General features: G+C 57.9%; 1 long non-coding RNA gene across 1 annotated transcript in view; it reads right to left on the bottom strand.

The window, feature by feature from the left end:
- Window positions 1-1,307: 1,307 nt before the first annotated feature.
- The window catches only part of LOC138842583 (uncharacterized), a 42,008-nt gene continuing 22,517 nt past the window's right edge, over window positions 1,308-20,798 (bottom strand). Inside the window, exons 2-3 of the long non-coding RNA XR_011377290.1 lie at window positions 2,896-3,171; window positions 1,308-2,356 (exon numbers count right to left, since the gene is read on the bottom strand). This is a non-coding gene — a long non-coding RNA (uncharacterized lncRNA). The remainder of the gene's footprint in view (window positions 2,357-2,895; window positions 3,172-20,798) is intronic.

Raw genomic sequence — 20,798 nt, 5'->3', positions numbered from 1 at the left:
CCCAGTAGTGGGCTCAGGGTCGTATTCCTCACTGTCAGTGAGAACTAGGTATAAACCTTGGCCCACCACTGGCATGGTCACTTGCTTACTTGAAACAGCTTGGGGCTTCTGTCTTTGCACATAATGGGTGCCTAATACATGTTAGTTAAACAGACACTGCCCTATTGCTCCCTCCTCCCAGAGGACTTGGCTAAGACAGCTTGGGACACCCCTGCCCCTTCTGTCCTCTCTTAAGCCTGCCCATCTGGTCCTAGGCTGCTTCCTCTTTCCTGGAAAAAGGCCCCAGTCTTCTCTGGCACTGACAGAATGGGGTTCCGTTGAGTCAGGGCAACGGGAAGCCACAGCTCTTAGATCCCTGGAAACCAAGCAAGGCCTGGAGTGGAGGGGAGAGAGACGGCCCTCTGGGCCTTGGCCCTAAGCCTGGGGGAGGGCCAGGAGGGGGTGGGATGGGGGAGCAGCTACGCGGGTAGGGGCCAAGATGAATGAGCTGCTCCTGGAGCGGTCACTGGAAATAGGAGGAGTGGCCACAGGCAGTGACGCTGGGATCAGGGCAGGAGGCCTGTAAACAAGGAAGCCACCTGGGGGAGATGCAGGGCGGCCACTGGTCCTGGAGAGCAGGTGCTTCCTGAGGCCCGCCCTTGAGAGGGCCCTGGGGGGCCGCCTGGCCGCGTCAGCGGTGGGCACTAGGGGGCGCTGTCTACTGGTTTCCTGAACTCACCGTCTCCTTTCCTCCGCTCCAGGGGGGAGTGGCCCCCGGAGGGTGTGCCCGCCCTACGTCTGAGGCCCGAGTGACCCGCTCGCCGCCCTTCTCCTGTCCCCAAGGCAGACTGGCCAAAGGCACCAACCCTGGCAGGGAGGGCGCGGGGCTCAGAGCCTGGCCAGCCCGGGTGTGAGCTCATTCCCCCAGGACCACCAACTCCCGCAGCTCCTGCGCAGCGTCCCCCTGCCCCGAGCTCGGGTCACAGGCCGGGCACCCCAACCCCATTGGTTGGGAGGGGGCCTCCAGGCTCCAGGCTGCCCTTGGCGCTGGCCCCCCTGGCGCCAGGGAAACAAAAGGTTAGGGGGCCGAGAGGGAGTTATCAGGCCCGCCACTACCACCGGGGGAGGGAGAAGGGGAGGGGGCCACGAGGGGCGCACCTCCTCCCCACTGCCCCAGCTCTGCAGATTCTTCGAGACACTTTCACAGGCGGAAATTCCCAGAGGTCAGAGGAGGGAAACGGTTAATTCCTTTTATTCAATGGGTCCCCCCTACACGCCTCCCCCCAACTTCCTCCCTCCACTTCCCGCCCCCCCCTGTGTGAACAGGAAGTGGAGAGGAAAAGGCTCTGAGCAGAGCAGCTGGGAGCAGGAGGCAGGGAGTGGGCGGCAGGCTTGGTGCCAGCCCTGCCCCTCACGGTTACTTGCTGGAGGGCCAGACCCACTGTGGCCTGGGAAAGAACCTGCAGTCCCGCTGGCGGGTGGCAGCAGAGCCGGGAAACAGCCTTGTGTCGGAGCCCCCTTCCCTCAGCCTGCTTCCAGGTCAGAGGCTGCTGCACTGAGGGCGCAAAGCATCCTCTGCCCAAAACCCAGCTGCCCTTGCCACTGCAGCCCCACCCCCACTGAAGGCTGGGCATCCCGAGGCTGGCAGGCATCTCTTCAGGCAGCCGCCAGTCCTGGCAGTGGCTCCAGCCACTCAGCCCCTTGGCCCTGCCAGTTCTTTGAAGCTCATGCAGCACTTCCTGTTTGGGGCAGGCGATGCCAGGGCCCCTCCCCCACCATTGTTCTGTAGAGACCATAGGTCCATCTGTTGCCCCATGGTGGGGCCCCTAGGGAGTGCCACAGGGGAGCAGCCCCACAAAGGACCCTGCTGGCAGCTTTGCTTACGTGGAGCAAGGCTGGGCCCTGCAGCAGGTTGAGGGTGAATGGTGGTCAGAGGCAGGCCCGGGATGGGCAGTAGGACAGAAGGAGGATGCTAGATGGTTCTAGTCCTTGGGCCACCTTCAGCTTTCTCCTCCACCTGGACCATGGAGATGACGATATTCAGGGAGCTATACATGCTGAAGCCACCAGGAGAGGGACACCATTCTTATGCCCAGCTTCCAAAAGGGCAAAGTGAGGCAGAGGGACAAACTTTGGCTAGGGATGGGCCATAAAAGGGGCACAGAGTAGGGTTCTTCTTTCAAGGGGATTAGCCCCTGCTCGCTGAATGCCCCCTATTGGGTGCTTTCCTCTCCCTGAGCAGCTTTGCCTTTTCTCAGCTTTCAACTTGAAGTAGCCCTTGAGCTGAGCAGTAGGAGCCATGAGGTCACGGGAGGTTAGGGTGGCCCTAGGTCGGTGACCAGCAACCGATGTCCACTGAGAACAAGCCCGGGCAGGCCTGGCAGAAAAGGAGAAAGGGGCATTGGTTTGGCCCCCAGGAAGGTGGGTGCTACTTCTGGTTTCCAGGCTGCCGTGGCCAAAGGTCTATTTGTGTTTCCCAGGTGGAGAGGCAGGTGCTGTGTATCTCCAGCTCACCTCCTCTGCCGAGGCGTGGTCTCATGGCTCTGACCTTGACCTGCTTCCTTCCGCAGGGTTAGGACCCCAGACCTGGTCTGCTCCATTTCTCTCACCAGATCCTCTGGCTTCTCTCCCCAGCCCAGGACCTGAAACTGCCTAGATCACAGCTCCCAGAAGGTCAGAGCTGCAGAGACCTCAGATCGAGGCCATAGAGTGCTGTGGGACCTTTATTCAAATAAAAACATCCCTTGTGGATGTCTGATACCTGAAATTGATATGCTGAGCATCCCTGGTGGGAGCTGGGCTGGCAGGGGGCGGGGATCACCTTATTCACTGTCATTTCCTCCTCCATCCCAATTTCTATGAGATGCCAGGATGCCCACGAACCAAGTTTGAAAACCACTGAGCTGCTGATCCTACCTCCTGATTTTACAGATGCTGAAGAGAAATTTGTGGCTGACGTGAGGCTCCATCCAGGATCCGGTCCCTTCTCCATGAGATTCAGCATCGGTCAGCAATGATCCCACGTCCCCTGGGAGCCAGACACGGTCCTAGACCCTTCGTTGTGCTTGCTTTCCATCTCCAGTCAAGTGGGTTGAGCTGAGGGACAGGGAGGTGATCTGGAAAGAGCAGTCTCTGCTCTGTCATTTACCAGCTGTCAGTTTAATCACACCCTCAGAACCTCCATTTCTTCATCTGTAAAATGTGAATAAACACAGCAGACCTTGAGAGGCTCGCATGAAGTCTAGGGAGAGCAGTGCAGCACATCTGTGGTTAGCCCGGGGCCTGGCACCCACACATCCCTGATGGCTTGCTTCTCCTCCACTTTACTCTGTGACTGTTCCTTTAGGGCTGGGACCCTGTGAGCCCTATCATGGTTCTCTCCTCACAAACCCCTCTGATCTCCTCGTGGGAAATCAGAGTGGAATTGAAAGAAAGAGGCTTACTTGAGAAGGTTTTTCTGGTTTCTCAAAAGATGGTCGTTCTGGGGAAGAGAGGTTCAGGATGAGTATGAGAGAGGAAGCACTCAGGCATATAGAATGAGGCCACTGAGGTGGGACAGGGGTGCTACCTTGGGGGACAGGGTCCTGGTTTCCTGGAGGAGAGAGGGCACTACTCCAGCTCCAGGGGACAGTTAGGAGAGGCTGAGGGGACTGGGCCAGGCGTGGCTCCTCTGCCAGCCTGCCCTTATGGTCCAGCCCAGAGCTTGCACAACAGCCTGGCTGGCTGGCACTCCCCTGAGAGCCTCAGGAAGTCCCCCTTGTCCCCCCCTTGACCTTTGACCCTTTGGGCCTGCTGCAGGCCAGAATTCCAGGCAGCTGTCCTCCCTTTTACCTTCTGTTCCTGGCCATTTCCCTTTAAGGCTGGAACTCAGAGACACCCCAGTCCCCCACCTTACAGCTCATCTTTTCACATGCTCTCAGTACAGACCAGCTGGAGCCTCCCCTAGGGCAGCTCCCTCTGTGAGCCCGTGGGGACCCTTGGCCACAAGCCAGCAGGATCCTTGGAGTCCAAAGGGCCCAAGCCTTATAGGAGAGCCCCCCAACAGGTGCTCCTGAACTCCAGACATCCACCCAGGTGCCGTGCCCAACTTTATCCCTGTCCCAAAGTCCAGGGGGTGAAGCCAGCAACAGCAGACAGAGCCCCTCCTCTGCCGCCATCCTCTGAGCAAAGTCAGAAGAGCCCTTGATACTGTTCCCCATTAAACCATGCTGCGCCTCACGGCTCTCGGCTGCGCAATCAAATAATTCCCTTTAGTTTTTCTAGTGGACTTTTTGCTTTTATTTTTTAGTGTTTCTCGGCCTTTTTTTTTTTTTTTTTAAGCAATCAGTCTAAATTTGTCATCGCACATCCCCCATTTCCGCCCCCAATGGCCTCCTTTTCATCCCCTGGAATCTGGAAACCATATGTGTGGGCAGAAAGCCCCCAGCATCCCCCGCAGCACCCTGGCTCGTCCTGACCTCCTCAGGGGCAGCCTGTTAGCTGCGGGAGAGTCTAGGATCCAGGCTGGGGCTGGAAAGGGAGTTTCTCTTTGGACCTTCCCAGCTCAAGCCGTGGAGAAGCCGTGTGGTCTAGTGGTTATGGCTGGAACACACGGGTTCTGTCCCCAGCAATCTCTTTGACTAACGCTAGAAGCCTGGGAAAGTCCCCTTGGTACCCAGGGGACTCAGTTTCCCCACGAGCTGAGCGGCTCAGACCTTCACCTGCTAGCTCATCTCCTATCTGCCTTGGTAAAAGAGTTTTTGATCCAAAAATTTTGCTCTGTCACTTACAAGCTGTGTGACCTTGACAAATGGCTTAATCTTTCTGAACCTCAATTTCCTCATCTATAAATTAGAGATGATTATTCTGCCTATCTCCCGGTTTTAGAGTTAAATAAGAAAACATACTCTCAAGGGCCTAGTGTCAGGCATGCTGTAAACAAAAAGCTCAATAAACAGTAGTTGTTATTGTTAACAATAAGTAGACATACATAATGAGATGGGAATGTGTTCTCAGCAGGCACTGCTCTGAGGCCCAATCTGCCCCTGCCTCTCCTGCTTAGGCTGCCTGTCTGGACCTTCCTCGGGCCTCCTCCAGCTCTAGAAGGGGCAGGGATGTGTTACCAGTAGCTGTGGATCAGGGCCGAGGCCCTGCTGCTCTTCCCTGTCTCCATGGCAACCCCAGCCCCTCCCCTCCTTCCTTCCTCGGGAGCTTTCTGTTTACTGTAAACAGCTGTCCCAGCTCTGCCCTAGCTGATCCCGCCCAGGGCCAGCCGGACCCTCTCTGAACTGGGCACTGGTTTGATGTGTGAAGGTCTGGGCACAGCGTCTGGGCTCCATACAGCCTTCAACAGGCTCCGCTTTGCCACCTTGACTGGAGGGGAGGGAGGGAGGGGAAGAGCCTGTCGCCTCAGACTAGGGCAGCCAGAGCCTCAGAGACGAGGAGCAGATAAAGCGTAATTGAGGAGGACCATGCTGAGAGAGCCTGGTAGAGAGACCTCTGGCTTGGCCTTGGACTGACCTGGGTTCAAATCCTTGCCTGGATTTGCTCACTGTGTGACTTCAGGCTGGTCATTTAACGTCTCTAAATTTCACTCCGTTTATCGATTTGTAAACTGGAGATTATAACACCTTCCTCAGAGGATTGGCTGCTGTGTAGATTGGCGATAATGCATGTACCTTATCATGGCATGTTGCTGCCCTGCACTGATGGTGGCTGGATTTATTATTTCACCTCTCAGATGCTCTCATGCTCAGGGACCTTGCGTGAGTCCGCCGCCTCACACGCCTCAATCACGCTAGCCTGCAAGCATGTGAATGTATGCACACAGCAAACACATACAAACCAGGTAATGAAATGAAACTCACAAGTGTCTGAGGCACAGGAGAATCTTCATGAAAGTGGAGGAAGAGTCTAGCTGTTTCCTAAGCCATTACTTGGGCCTAAGTGAGCCAACACTGGAGTTGGGGCATCTGTGTGTACCACCATCACCAGGTCGCCACAACTGTCTTAATTCTCTCTCCAAACAGCCCCCAGGATCACACCCACCCTCCTTGCCCAGCTGACCACAGTGCAGGAAGACAGGGAATGCTGTTAGGGTATGGCTCCCCTTTCCTGGGGATCAAGCTTTCAGGGCAAGCTGTCCGGGACATGAGGCTCCTGGCTCCCAGCTCCCGAGGGGCTCACATTGGGTCCTTCGACTCTCTAGCACCTCTGGAAGTACCGGCCAGTTAGCGGAGCCTTAGAGGGTGAGATTCAGACCTGCCACTCCCCTTACCACCAGAACCAGGAAAGGCTAGGGTTAGGCAGGGGCATTCATTGATTTGAGTCATTCCCCACAGGCCCATGAGTAAGAGTGGCTCTGGATTTCCAGGCCCTACTCCCCACCAAGATGCCTGTCGGGGTCTTCCAAGACTGGGTCTCTGTTGGTCCCAGGTGCTGTCCTGGGGTTCCGCCTTGGGCTTGGCTCCTTCCGGATCAGGGAGTAGCAGCTGGGGAGGCTTGTGGGCTTAGCTGACTCTGCTACCCTCACACCCCTTTCGCTACAACTGGGCCTAACTCTGGAGTTTCTGTCCTCACCCGGGCATGGGCTGCATGAGAAAGGAGAGGAGCCCCCAGCACTAAGTCAGCCCCGTGGACAGGGCTGGAAATCCCCCACTTCTTACCTTGGCCGGTTGAGGAAACAGCCTCCCGGCAGAGGGCCGCCTCCCGCCAGGGACTTTTCTCCTGGGGGTGACACAGCATACAGGGCAGCTGCAGGGACCCCAGCCGCACTTCAGCCAGCCTGGGGTGAGGGGAGCAGCACACAGGACCACCCTCTCCCTTGTGGGAAGCATGGCAGCCAAAGGTCCTAGAACCCAACTGGGACATAGGCAGGCCCGAGAGGGTGGGCAGGGAGAAGGGAGGCCACAGGGGTAGTGATGGCCCAGAAAGTCCACGCTGCTGGTGACATCTGGGAGTCTGACCGGGCCCAAGTGGTTCTGCATCCAGAGCTCACCAGCCCCTCCTCCATAGCTCCCTTCCCTCGCCCAGCACCCAATCTGAAACAGGCTTCTGATAGGTTATAAAGCCCTCACTGATCTCCCGGGGTGGTGGTCTCCAAACTTTTTTGAATATGAATATTTATGTATAGATTAGACACTATAGTCAAAACACATATCAAATATTATTAAAGTTCAGTTTACCTTTTAGATAAACAATGAATCTAAATTGAAATTCTCCTATTTCCTCCAGCCCCCAGACAGATGGCCTTGCTCACTCCTGCAGGCAGCCCACTGAAGAGCCCACCACACTGAGAGGTGAAGGTAGGAGAGTCCCTCTCAGAGCTCACCATCCACTTTGCAGGAGGGTACAGGGCAGGGGGGCTAGTTTTCTTAATACATTTGCAAACCACAGACAATAGAGTAACTCACAGCCGAAGCCCTTCTATTTGCTGCTGTTGTGAACTTTAAAAGAAACTTGGGGACTTCCCTGGTGGTCCAGTGGCTAAGACCCTGCGCTCCCAGTGCAGGGGGTCTGGGTTCGATCCCTGTTCAGGGAACTAGATCGATCCCACATGCCATAACTAAGAGTTTGCATGCTGCAAGTAGAGATCCTGCCTGCTGCAACTGAAGATCCTTCACGGGGTGACGAAGACCCCGTATGTTGCAACGAAGACCCGGTACAGCCAAATAATAAATAAATAAATAAAAGAAGCAATTGACTGGCTTCAAAAAAATTTAAAAAAAAAAAAAGAAAGAAAGAAAGGAAAGAAAGAAAGAAAGAAAGAAAAGAAACTTGGTCATCTTAGGTAAGACCCTATTGCTGCAGCCGTGGTTATGCTGCAGCTCCCCACCCCAAAGGCCCAGGCAGCCTGTCCCTAGAACCACAGCACCTGATGTAGAAAGTGAGTGTTTATCAAGGAAGAATGCAGAGACCCAGGATGTGTGTGTGTGTGTGTGTTGTGTGTGCATACACGTGCATGTGCGCCTGGGCTGTGCCATTCAGACAGAACCTGCCCCCTTGCAGTTGAGGGGTGGCCTGCCCTTTCTACCCCACTAGAGGGAAGGCAAGCCCAGGACCCTCTCCCTGCCCTTGGATATGTGGCCCAGCCACATATGTGGATCAGCCCTCTTAGCAGGGAGCAGGGGCCCCTCAGGCAGAGGATAGGGGCCTGACTTTTCTGCCAAGGCCAGAGTTGTCACTGGCTCCAACTGGCCTGGGTGGCTCTGGGGCCAGCGCTTCCTCCTTCATTCAAAAGCCCAGCCCTGTAAGGGTGGCAGAGAGGGAGGGTGAAGGGAGGGCTCAACCTCCAGCCCCCTCCCCCCTCACTGACAGCTGTAATCTGCTTGGGAAAATCTCTTTTTTTTCCGCACAGGAAAAAATATTAGTTGTCCCGATAACAAGGAAAACAAAATCCAGCGCAGGGCATCAGAGACTTCCTGAGGCGGGAAACAATGTCCAGGGAGCTCAGTGGAGAAGCCCGAGCTGGGAGGCTGAGGGGGAGCTGAGAGAGGACACTGGTCCAGGCCTATCCGGCCGGCGGGGGAGGGGGATGACAGATCGAGGAACTTGGAAAAAAGATTTCCCCCCCAAAACCTTGAAGTCTGGGCTGTTGAGCTATATCCGGGAAATGATTCAGGACCGCTGCACGTCCCTAAATGGGATCAGGCCCCATCAGCTCAGGTGATCTGAGTCTACCCCTCTTCCCTCCCAGTCCCCAGCCTGTTCTCCTGGGTGCTGTCCCTCCCATCTGGGGGGCTTGGGATGAGGCAGGAGGGTCCCTTCCTGGGCGCCTGGAGAGGCCACGGGCACCCCATGGGTGTGCCTCTCCCAGTATTCTTGCCTTGTCTGCCCATAGCTGCTTCCCTGGGTAACTTTCCATTGGGGGTGGGGGGTTTCAAGAAGGGGAGGACTTCTCCGAAGGCCCCATCCCCAGGCCTAGGGGACTCTGTTGCCCATTTCCCTCTCGGCCCAGGGCACCTGCACCACTTGATCCAGTGGGTGTGGCCTCTGAGCACTATGGGCTCTCGGGAGGGGCGTGCTCCCAGCGAGCAGTAGTTCTGACTCTGACTGCACACTGGGTCACTTAGAGGCTTTTGGAAAATACCAGTGCCTCCTAGGCCTGATCCCAGACCAATTATATCAGAATCTCTAGGGAGCTGCTCAGGTGATTCTCTGTTTTTTTTTTTTTTTTTTAATATTTATTTATTTATTTATTTTGGCTGCGCCGGGTCTTAGTTGCGGCACGTGGGATCTTCGTTGTGGCATGTGGGATCATTTTTTAGTTGCGGCATACGAACCCTTAGTTGTGGCCTGTGGGATCTAGTTCCCTGACCAGGGATCGAACCCGGGCCCCCTGCATTGGGAGCGCGGAGTCTTACCCACTGGATCACCAGGGAAGTCCCTGCTCAAGTGATTCTTGTGTGCTTCATGGAGCGGGGGATTCTTGAGAACCCCCCGCTCCATGAACCTGTGACCCTTTGGTCACTTGCTGGCTGGTCCCCTTCGCCTCTAGCAACAGCACTGGCCTCTCAGTTTCAGATTGGAGCCCCTCAGAATTTACCACCTAGCCAGTGGCGTCCAGAGGTGCCTGCAGAGTTCCCTGACCAGCTGGAGGCCAGCTGCCCAGCCCAATAGCAGGTTCTGGGTTAGCCCACCCCCTCCCTCTGCTCCTTCTTCTTCCCCCTGGGCAATGACGCTTGGGGCCTTTGTTCTCAGCCAATAAGTGTGTGACCAGAAACCTACCCACAGCTTAATTACAGCTCCATTCACTGGCCATAGGCTGGCCACGGTCCACACTCAACCTGCCCAGCTCTCCCGCTCAGCATCCCCCACTCCGCACAGCCTGTAGCCCAGGCAAGCCCAGTGCAGCTCCTCCCCACATCCCAGGGTCATCTCCAGCTTTGTTCTCAGCAGGACCCGAGATTCCTTCCCCCACAATGCCCTTAGCCCTTGCTCTGTACAAAACTTAGGGTCCTCAGGGAGATCTAGGCTCTGAGCCTTTGTGGCTTTCCCCAAAGGCTGGGGGCGCCCCGCCAGAGTGCTGCTGCTGTGCCATGCCACATACTGAGCTTACACAGGCTTACTCTGAAGTCAGACTATTCCTGGTTCTTTTTTTTTTTAATTTTCCTGGTTCATTTTTGATTGTTCATAAGCATGTTCCAGTCTCCTACGTGCTGTGTCTATAGGGGGATACGTACACGCAGGAGCCACAGTCCCTCCCCTCAAAGGCCTTCTCAATACAGAGGGAAGGACTGTAATGAGCTATCACAAGGTAGTGCCATTTGAATTCCTTGAAACTTTCTCAGGAATTCCCCACCAGCACAGTGCACGGAGTATTTTGGACACTCCAGAAATGTCTGTTGAATGAATATTTGTTTCTTAAGTGGAGCACAGTATGTCCCTCCCCTGGCAGTACACATAAAAGGAGATATCTCAGGGGTCAGGGATAAGATGGCATTCCAGTTGCATAAAATGGGGGACAGTGGAGGGTAGAATGAGCTGGGGCCTGTGGCCTGGCTGAAGAGAACTCACTAGGGTTCTTGTTTGTTCCTGGCCAGGTTTTTACCAACTGAGGGGCTCACAGGTCCCCAAGGTCTGTCCAGAGGGCCAGTGGGTTACCAGTCCCTCTGCCCAAGTTGTCTTGCCCACCTGGAGAATCACCAGAGATCCTGAGAGGTAGGACCACAGAGCAGGCTTCTCCCTTCTCCTAAGGGGGCCTTCTTGGCCTGGGATTCCCAGGGGTCTCCCCTTTCCCTCTGGAAGAGACCATCCCAGCTCCCAGCCTTCATCACAGCATTTTCCAAACAGGTGGAGGATGCTGTGGACAAGTGGCCACCTGGCTACGCGAGAGGGGAAGCCCCATTGCTTGTCCCTGGGGCTTCATTCTCCCCAGGGGGAAACGGTTGGCCGAGAAGCCACTGCCTGCTCCCCAGAAGCTAAGGATCTGACCCCTGGCCTGGGCAGTGGGCAGCAGGCTTCAGGAGCTTGGGGTGAGGGGACTTAGAAGGGAGGGGCTCCAGTCCCAGCTGCCTGGCTTTGGGTACTAACAGGCCACGCTGGGGGCAGCCGAGATTGGGGGGGAGCACCACCACCTGCTTTTCCTTGTTTTGTTTTCAGGGCACTAATTACTGTGCTGAGCTCGGAGCTGCCTAATGAGGCCGTTTGGATTTCCTGTTGTTCTGGCTTCCCAAGACCCTTAAAGGGCCAGCATCGCTCTAGGAGCGTGCCGGGTGGGACACCAAGCGCTCTGGTGAGGGCGAGCACAGAGGGGCTATCCCTAGGCTTGGCCTGAATGCCAAGGGCAGTGAGAGGGGCTGGTCCAGTACTTCCCGGCCGCACTCATGCCCTCCAAGAGGACCTGCTCAGAAGTGCCCGCAGCGGAAGCAGGAGCTTCAGAACTGTGTAGCCCCGCCAGAGCATGTGATTGGGGGGAGGGGGAGGCAAGGAGGCCAGGGCTGAGGAAGAAAGGCTGGTGATGTCACCAGTGCCCAGACTGTGAGAACCACTGCAGCACCAGGCAGGAGGGAAACGCCGTGACGTCCTGTTCCCCCCTCACCCTGGAAAATAAACACTTGTTGTCTGAGTGGCCAGCGCCACTTCCGAAGGGGCAGGCTGGCCGGGCTAGAGGCTCAGAAACGGGCCTGAGCCCAGCTTTGAGCAAAGGCCTTTGCCCAAGATGCATGCAGAAAGGCCTGTGGGTCAGGCTGCCCCGAACTCAGCCCCTCTACAGCACACCACCCAAACGGGGCTTACCGGGTGCATTCACCCCCTCTGCACCTTAGGGCTCATCTTTGCACGTGAAGGAGCTGAGAACAGCTAGGGATGCCAGGGAACCCCCTTCCACACTTGCCGGGGGCTGCAGACGGACCAGTGGGGCCGGTGTGGGTGGGGGGCGTCTGCCTCCTGAGTCTCCCTTAGATGTGAGTCACAGCCTAGGCTCTAGGACCTGTCCTAGGTGCCTCTCAGGCTGCCCCGAACTGTGGGTCCCCTGGGCCCCAGGAGGCCGGGCCTGCAGCGCCCTCCCCCACAGACGGGGTGACAACATTGTTGTTCTTATACGGGGCCTTCCGCCTGGAGTTCCGGCTCCGCTAAATGGTGGGAATGAGGGTCCCAGGGACAAAGCCAGCCTGGTTCCCGCAGCCACCTCAGAATGGACGGAATCCCCATTGTGTGCGGGCGCCCTGTGCCCGCCCTCCCCTTGCCCGCGCCGGACATGCCAACAAACAGCTCATTGAGCCCGGGGGAGGGGCGCAGGAGACAACAATGTCCCCCAGCGGGCCAGGGCAGTGAGCTCAGCTGGGGGTGGGGGCTGCCATGGAGGCCGGAGGGCGATGATCTCAGCCTGGGGAGGGCCGGCCTGTGAGACAGGCTGACCCTGGCCTGGCCGCCCCGGTGAGGCTGAGAAGGGATGACGGGGCTGGCCTCGCCCTTGCTGCCCCACCCCCTGGGCTGAGCTGGGAACTGACCGGCGCTTCTCACGCTTAAACTGCCCCCGCCGAGGGCACCCAACAGGCGTAGCAGGGGGGCCCGCAGGACCCAGCAAGCCACCCCAGACTCGAGAGGCTGGTGGACCCTCCCTCTAGCGGTGCCAATTCAGAAGCCCCTCGGCAAGGCCCAAACAGAGCTCTCCCACACCACCAGCCCACACTGGCCACAGCAGGACTTTTGGATCAAGAAGTGAATGCACTTTTCACACCCAGAACCATCTAAAGAGCAGGCAACAGCCAGAAGAGGGAGGGAGGGTCCTATCTCCGGAGGTATTCAAGCCCTTGGCTATAGAATATGGGGTTGGTCTAGGTGCCCTTGAGCGCTCACCTCACCCTGAGTTTCTAGGTGTTAAGACCCCAGCTCATTCCCTTGAGACACCTCTGGATTCCCTTTGTGGGCTTCAGGCCCGAGGTTGGATGAACCTAGGCCTGATGCAATCCTTTATCCTCTTCCAGCCAGGCTGCTAGGCAGGGCCCCAAGACTCTGAGGGAAAGAGTAGGAACGTGGCGGGGCGGGGGGGAGGGGTGTGGAGAGAGGTATGGCCAAAGCAGCCCCCACTCTCAGTATAGGAGCCAGGGAAGCCCTGAGGCTGGTCGTGTTTGCAGGGCTCTATCTGGAAAGCCAGGGGTGGAAGAAGAGAGTGGCTGCTGGCAAGGAAAATGTGGGGCCTGTCCCAGCAGGTCCTCAGGGGTCTGGCATTCTCAGGTGCCCAGCCATCTCAAGGACAGGACCCAGGCTTCGGTGTATACCTGGCCACCAGCCACAGATGCAGAAGGCTCCTAGTTGCCTCTGGCCCTCCCTCTGTACCTCCCTGCTCCAGACCACCCTGCACCCCACTGCCAGATGGCGGCTGAACACCCTCCTCGGCTCAAGAACCCACAGGTTCCCTAAAGCCCATCGATCAAGTCCGAATTCATCTGTGTGATGGGTCTCCATACCCTACCTGTCTAACCTCACGTCCAGCCCTGCACATGCAAAGTCTGCTCCAGCTATACCTACTTCATTTCCACTCTGATCCTTTTCCTCTCTCCATTCTGCCTGGCAGGAATGCCGTCTCTTCTCTTTTTCTAAGTTCTGCTCTTTCCTCCAGGTCCAGTGCCTTCCCCTCGCTCCCCACAAAGCCTCCCGCATCCCTCTCTGAACCCGGGCTCTGCAGATCATCACATTCCTTTTCATGACCCTCGATTTTACCTCCATGTCCCATTAGGAGCTGAATCGGATGTTCCTTTTGGCCTCACTGACCTTAGCCCAGTGCTAGGCACATGGTTGACCTCATTCACAACTGGTTGACTAAGGGACCAAACTCTGGATATGCATGTGGCCACACACACAGGCCCTGACCCAGGAAAACTAACCATGGGGGTGCACAGAGCCATGCCCCAAATGGAATGCATCTTTTGACTGTATTCTCTTCTTCTGATGGCAGTTTGATAGACTCACCCCAGGTCTCCCCAGCTTCCTTCTTACCTGGAGAAGGGTTCTGGTAATGGGGGTAAGGGATCAAACCTCTTAGGAGAGGAGGGGAAGCAAGAGACGGGGGAGTTGGCCACGGCCACAGGGCAACACAGGGATCTCAGTGGCAGAATGACACCAGCAATGGGAATGTTCATGATGCCCGAACAGCACTCATGAGAGTGGGGTGAATGGGCACAAAACCGGGTTGAAGCCTGTCTGTTTCTAAACTTACAGAGACAGCTGGGGCTGTTGCTGAAGCCCCTGGTGTTGGAAACCCTGAGTATTCATTTTTGCTCTGGAAATTCTCTGTGAGCTCCCAGACCTTAAATTAAGCCTGTCCCTTTGCTGCAAAGTTAGCGTTGGCTGGACAGCTCCGCAGGGCTTGTTCTGAGAGCAGTAACCAGAGGGCTGGGGGCAGGAGAGGCAAAGTGATCAGGACTCACAGTGGCCTAACACTGCCCAAAAACCCCTCGGGGCTGAGAGGAGGCCCAGGTCCTGGTGCCTCTCAGGCCTCTCTGGATTTCTTCCTTGGGGACGGTCTAGACCTAAGGAGAATCCTCTGGGTGGGAGGTTCTTTGCTAATCACAGGCAAGGCAAGTTACTCATTAGCAAGCATCAACATGCAATTCTAATCAACTCCAGGGGAGAGTTCAACTTGGATTAACAAATGGAATACATAGTGTAGACACTGTCACAGGAAGTTCTCCCATATGTCTAACCTAAATCCTTCCTGCCACAACTGAAGCCCATTTCCTCTCATTCTGACTGTGGTGGGAGAAGGAGACAGCTGGTCACCATTCTCTGCTTAAGACCCATCACCTACTTGACCATGGCAGTCAGATTCCTCCTCAGCCTTCCTCAGGGAACAGTAACCTGCCTGCTCAGGCAGCTAGCTATTCACAGAACTGGCACGTGTCCCCGGTTTCTTTCTCTGTGCATGAGAGTACTGAAGCACAGCACTTCCTGGTTCTGCCCTGACCCTTCCTCCCAGGGAGGCTGCAGGGGACCATGGCCCATCTGAGTAATCCCCACTCCCAGGTTCTGGGGCCGCAGAGAGGGAGAAGTGTGACCCCATCCGCTATCTCTTACTTGCTTCAAGTCCTGGGTGGCAGCTGGGATCAGAGATCAGAGGTTGTGTGGAGAAATGAGGACAGGTCAGAGTTTCTTCCAGGAGATGGGTTGTTCAGCGGAGGAAGGTGAAGTGCACGCAAGGACCCAGAGACATGGAGGGGCCAGGTGCAGTGCTGGGCCTGGATGCTAAAGGGAGGCCAGAGCCAGAAGAGGGGAGTGAAGGCTGAGCAGGCAGGTGGGGCTGGAGAGAGCTTCCCACCTGTCAGAGTTTACAGAGAAGAGAGGTTTCAGGGACAGGTGAGCTGTATGCTGGGGAGGGGACAAGAACAGAGGACAGTGGAGGCTAGCACAGTCAGGGCAGAGGATGAGTGGATGAGAAGGAAGAAAATCCTTGGGGTAGAGAAACTAGTCCAAGATGGAGGACTGAGGGGGTGCCTGAACCTTTACTTTCAACTCAGGCTCCGCTCCCCCATCCCACCCTGTCCTTCAGTATGGCTGGCAGAAGGTTCTCTTTTGGCCCCATCGCTCTCAGCAATGCCTTTGCCCTGTGCCCTCTGTTCTCTAGCCCTGTAAGCCCTCTCAGAGTCCCCTCTGTCCTGAGAGACCGGGGCAGGAGGCAAGGGCAGGCTGGGCAAGGCCTGCAGCCTGAGGGTCTCCGCACAGAGGCCTCCCTGAGCCTTCTCTCCCTTCCCCTGGGCCTCCCTCCTCACTTGCTAGGGTGGGGACAGGAAGGAGCTAGGGAAGGGGAAGCCAGGGGCTCTGGGAAAGTTGCCGTGGAGGCTGCCCTAAACCCCGGACTCCTCTGTGGCTGGAAATACCCGCTGCGTGGCTCCTGGCCCTAGCTTTCCAGGTTTCCCCTGGGTTTGGCAAATGAAGCTGGGGAGGCTGCCGGGTCGCCACCAATGAAGGCCCTTGCTTCCAGCCAGCAGGTCTCTACCCTGCCCCTCCACTCTCGCCTTCTTTCCTTCTAACCAGCACACAGGAGGCCTATGGAGCACTTCCTTCCTACACAGTTCAAAGAGGCTTCTCAGGTCAGGGGCCCTCAGCTGCTTCTCTCTTGGGCCCATGGTCTCTTCAGGCCAAAGCTGTTCTCATTGAGAAGGAGAGAGCTCAGTCCACAGCAGCTGCCTCAGCCTCAGGCACCATCTGCCCCGGCCTTCTGAGAAGGTAAAGGAGACAGAGTATGGGGCTAGCCCAGGCCCTCAGGCTCCTGGGAGCCTGGCAGAGAGAAGGTGGGAAGCTCTCCTGATCTCATGAGAAGGCAGAGCAGGCACTCTGACTCATGTTTGATGGTCTCATCCACTTGGACATCCTTTCCTTGGGACATTTGGGTCATCAATCATGAGCCATAAGCCAGTGGACAGCCCTGCCCAGTCTGTGTGCCCTCTTGGTGACGTGGGGAAGGCTGAGACCCCTGAGCTGCCAGGAGCCTCAATGACCAGGGCAGTTCAGAAGTTGACTTCTCCTCCTACATGCCTCTGCTCTGAAACATCACCGTGAAGGAGGAAGGGTGCCAGCTTGAGACCTACATTTGGCCCTGGCTGGAGGGTCATCTGGCCATGGGCAACTGGTTCTTCCAAACCATCTCTTATCCAAACCCATTGTCAAAGCTCCAGTCTTCTCCTTCCAGTTGAGAACCGTGTCACAGCCTCTTCCCACAAAAGGCCCTTCACAGGGCCTTTAACAGTGGAGGTTTTCCAGTGTCCATCTCCTTTCCATGCCCCACCTAGCTTTCCTCTCTTTGTTTCCACCCTCTGCTCCTTTGCCTCATTCTTTGTAACTGTTTGCCTTCAGCTCTCCTCTTTCCTTTCTTTCCTCCTGGAACTCATTTGCAAATGCATAATCAGTCACCCTCCCAGGTGGCTATCATTATTATCCCCATTGCACATATGAGAAAACTGAGGTGTAGAGCTATAGTTAAATTACAAGTCCAAGACCCTAGGGTTGGGAAGTGCCAAGAGCCAGGTTTATGTCATGCTTATTCACTCGACTCAAGCAGAGGGTGGGGAGAGGCCCCATTCCATCTCAACCCTCCTGGGCTGCCTCGCGGAGATTCTTCACAACTCAGTGGCTATCAGCGCCAATGCCCCAGGTGCTACCCCTTCCTCCTTCTCACAGGGGCTCTCACATCTTATCATCAGCCACTGCATTCTGTTCCCCCCGTGAAGCCCCCAAATGAGTCTTCAAGGCCACCACCAAGTCATCATCTTCCTCTCTCCTCCACCAGCCTCAGGCCTGTCCTATGGGGAACCCACTCTGTCCCGCGGGAAAGACCCAGAGCAGGCAGTTCCTTGTAAGGCCTCCAGAGAGAGGTGAACGCGGCCCGGCGGGGCGCCGCCTGCCGACCGGGAATCCCGGCCCTAACCGCTGGCGCCCCTCGAGGGGAGGGGCGAGGGCGGAGGTGGTTCTGCGGCGGCATCTGTCCCAGGCGGGCGGGAAGCTGCTGCATTAAATTGTAAAATCGATTTATTGACCGGCAGGTGCGAGCAGCGGCAGATGGAGAGTAGCGCTGCTGGGGCGCATCTGCGGGGAGCGACGGCATCGATCCTGGCCCCCCCTCCGAAACCTGTCGGTCCCTGGTCCTTTCACGTCGGCTCGCTCCCAACTGCAGGGCCAAGGTCCGCGAAGCTGTGGAGCCCGAGCGGCTAGGGTAGCTCGCTGCGCGCCGCCCCCCTCCCCCGCCCGCCCTCGCCTGGCCTCAGGGCCCGGGCTGCGCCCCCACGGCTGCCAGGCCCTGCCAGCCCCACTGCCCCAGTTGGCATGCGGCGGGCCGGGCTGACGCGTGGCAGCGCCCTGCGGCAGATGAGGCACGCGCCGTCCTCATTTCAATGTGAATGGATCGAATGGAGCAGCCATGTGGCAGCAACAGTTTGCAAATCTCCCCGCCTTCTGTGCAGCTCCCCGGCCGCCGCTCCCTGCACGTGGCCCCTTCCCCGCAGCGACCGCAGCGGCGCCCCTCAAGGCTTAAGCGCCCCGCCCTAGCCAGGCTAGCTCCCCCTCCCTTGGCCTGCCCGGCGGGCGCTGTAGCCCGGCCCCTATCGCGCTCCTACCTGGGTGCAGTTCGTCCCGCGGAGAACGCTGTCCCGGGGGTCGGGGTGCAAAATAGCGCTGGAGGCCGGGAAGATGCGACGGCAGCCCTGGGGAGGGCGCGTAGGCTACCAAGTGGGGGAGGGGCCCCGAGGCTCTGCTCGGCCCGAGTCGCACCCTAATCACCAGGGGTCAGCTCGGGTGCCAGGCTGCGAGACCACCTTTGCGCCTCCGGGCCCCAGGTGCGGGTTCTGCCTGCTGGGGGGCTGTATGCAGCGGCCAAACGGAGAGGGCGGTCGGAGCCGAAGGCCCCTGGGGCGGAGGCTGTGGGCCTGCCTGAAGCCAGGCCTCGACCCTGTGGCTCCAGACGCTGGGCAGTGTTGCGGGTGCTCGTGGGGATGAGGATCTGTGGACCATCAGAGGGCCCACAGTCAGTCCGGGGAAGCCCAGGTTGGTGGGACCTTGCAATCATGCCCCCTCTCCAGGGCGTGGCCGAGCGTCTGCGGAGGCGTAGGTTCGTCAGACGTCCACGTGGGTCCAATCCCACCGTGATTTGCGGCCTCTGATAGCCTCACAGCCTCATGTTCCTGGGGGCCCCCAGGACACGTGTTGGGTCTTTCCTTCCACAAGTCACGAGTGGGAGAAAAGTGGAGGAGCCCCAGTTGTGGAGCCTCCGCATTTCTATTCCCTGCCTGCAAAGCGACCCTCTCCTGCTCAGCAAATGTGGGCAAAGCTGGACCCCAGCGGGTTGGAGCGCTAGTGGGTATTCAGGGCCAAGGGCGGTGTCCTAGAGTCCTAGGGGAGTAAATGAACTTCTGGGACAGCACTGCATAGCAAATAGGTGCTTCAGGAATGCCTTTTGATGGTGAAGAGAATTTAACCTTTCCCCCTACAGGTCAGAGGATTTCTATCTCTGGGATCCCTTTCAAGAATTCTTGACTCTGAGGGTAATGATGATACTTTTGTTTGGTCCTTGACTGTTTGCAAAGTGCTTTTGGGCACATCAGTCCGGATGTGTGTGAGGGATAGAGTGTTCCAGATCTACCAATACTGAACGAAATGTCTCCTGTGGGACTGGATGTCTCCCTTGAGGGTCAGGCAAGAGCCAGATCCAGAAAAGGAGCGAGTTTTTTATGAACTCCCAGGCCAGGATTTGGGGGTGGAAGCGGACATAACTAGGTAGGGCTGGATGCCAGCTCAGAGGAAAGCGAGGGGCACTCTTTGGCACCCTACGCAGGACTAAGGGATCCGTAGAGAATGGGCAGAGAACCCACTGGTCAGGATCGCTGGGAGGCAAGTCCTGGGCTCCTCCTCCCTCGGGCCTGGGGACTCCGCCTGTCCATAACCTACATTAACTCTGGAGCGCAGCCTGGGCCCATCTGCCGGCCCCCGCCCCACCTCGGTTCCCCACGCCAACCCGTTCGCGCCAGATGGTGGCTGGGAGGGGTGGCCGTGCGTGGGGGACCCCGGAGCCCGTCTCCTCACCTCACCCCTCCCCCAACCCACGCTCCCAACCTCTTGTTTCTCATGCTTCTCCCTCAATCCTTCACCACCACCAAGTTAAAAAAAAAAAAAAAATCAGACCATGCTCGGCCTAGGCAGCTGTTGGGCTCCGAGCCGTGCCCCCCGCCCCCCGCAAGACTCCCCCGGGCCCGCGCCGCGTCCCTGCTCCCCCCAGCGCCGATCTTATCGCCCGACGACAGCCATCGCTGTGCGGGTGGGCTGACAGCTGAAGCCACAAGGCCCCCGCCGCCCTCAGCGTCGCGGAGAGAGACCGCTCCTCTGCACCCCCCGACACTGAGAGAAGCCGGCCCTCCCCGGTCGAAAGCCTCCGGGGATCACGCCGGTTCCGGGAAAGCAGCTGCACTGCCGCCGCTCGGAGAAGTGGGGCCACCCGGGGGAGCCGAGAAGGCGAGACGGGTGAAGCCGCCTGAAACCCATACGAGTCCGCGCGCTTCCAGTTCCACCCTACATTTTGCCCTATGAGGAGAGGACCCGGGTCTGCCCGGCCTCAGCCCCTGGACTCTCTGGTGGCTCGAGCCAACTCTGCAGTCAGGAGAGTTCCTCCCTGCTCCAACGGAGCGACAGGACGCGGGCCGAGGCTTGAGGCTGTTGGGGGTTAAGGTGGGCTCTGGAGCTGTGGCTAAACCCAGGTGAGGAGAGGCGCTGAAGGCGGGGCCAGACCCTTATTACCATACAGCTGAGGACGCGCCCCCCTTCTTCTACCTCGGGGACCACGCCCTCCTACCCCCAGCACGGGTACCACGCGTCTGGGGACTGGCACGCGCGGAGCCCAGGCGGGAGGCAGAAGGGAGGAGGCACGCGCTGGACACGCCCCCCATAACTGGGGAGGGAGATGCCCACCAGGTGGAGGGGCCGAGCCCCCGAGTCTTAGATGCTTGGTCCCTCGCCTAGCACGGAGTGGCCACAGAGAGGTTAATGCGTCCTCTGGCTTCCCTGCTGCGCGCGGGGGAGGGGGCCGGGGGGGTGGACGCTCACAGGTTGGGGGCCGACGACGCCAGGGCTCCCGAAGTTCCGGGAAGGTGAAGGAGACTGGAGTCCTTTAGCACTGGTTTCGCTTTCTGAGCTTAAGTTCTTTTTACCTTCTCCAGGGCTGCAGGTAACTAACGCCGGCCGTGGTCACACCGCCGACGGGGACTCCCCCGTGTCTCCGCCCCCACGACCATCCGGGAACCACTCGCTCACCTCCCGCCCCATTCCCCCTGGCCCTCCCCCTGTCCTCCCACTGCCGGGGTCTCGGCCTGTATCCACGCGATTGCGGAGAACTGGTCACCTCGGCACGCGCTGAGCTGGGG

The sequence above is a fragment of the Globicephala melas genome, chromosome 2 (assembly GCF_963455315.2).
Source record: "Globicephala melas chromosome 2, mGloMel1.2, whole genome shotgun sequence".
Taxonomy (NCBI): Eukaryota; Metazoa; Chordata; class Mammalia; order Artiodactyla; family Delphinidae; genus Globicephala; species Globicephala melas.
Note: the sequence above shows the minus strand (reverse complement) of the source record. Positions and strands in the feature narration are given on the sequence as shown.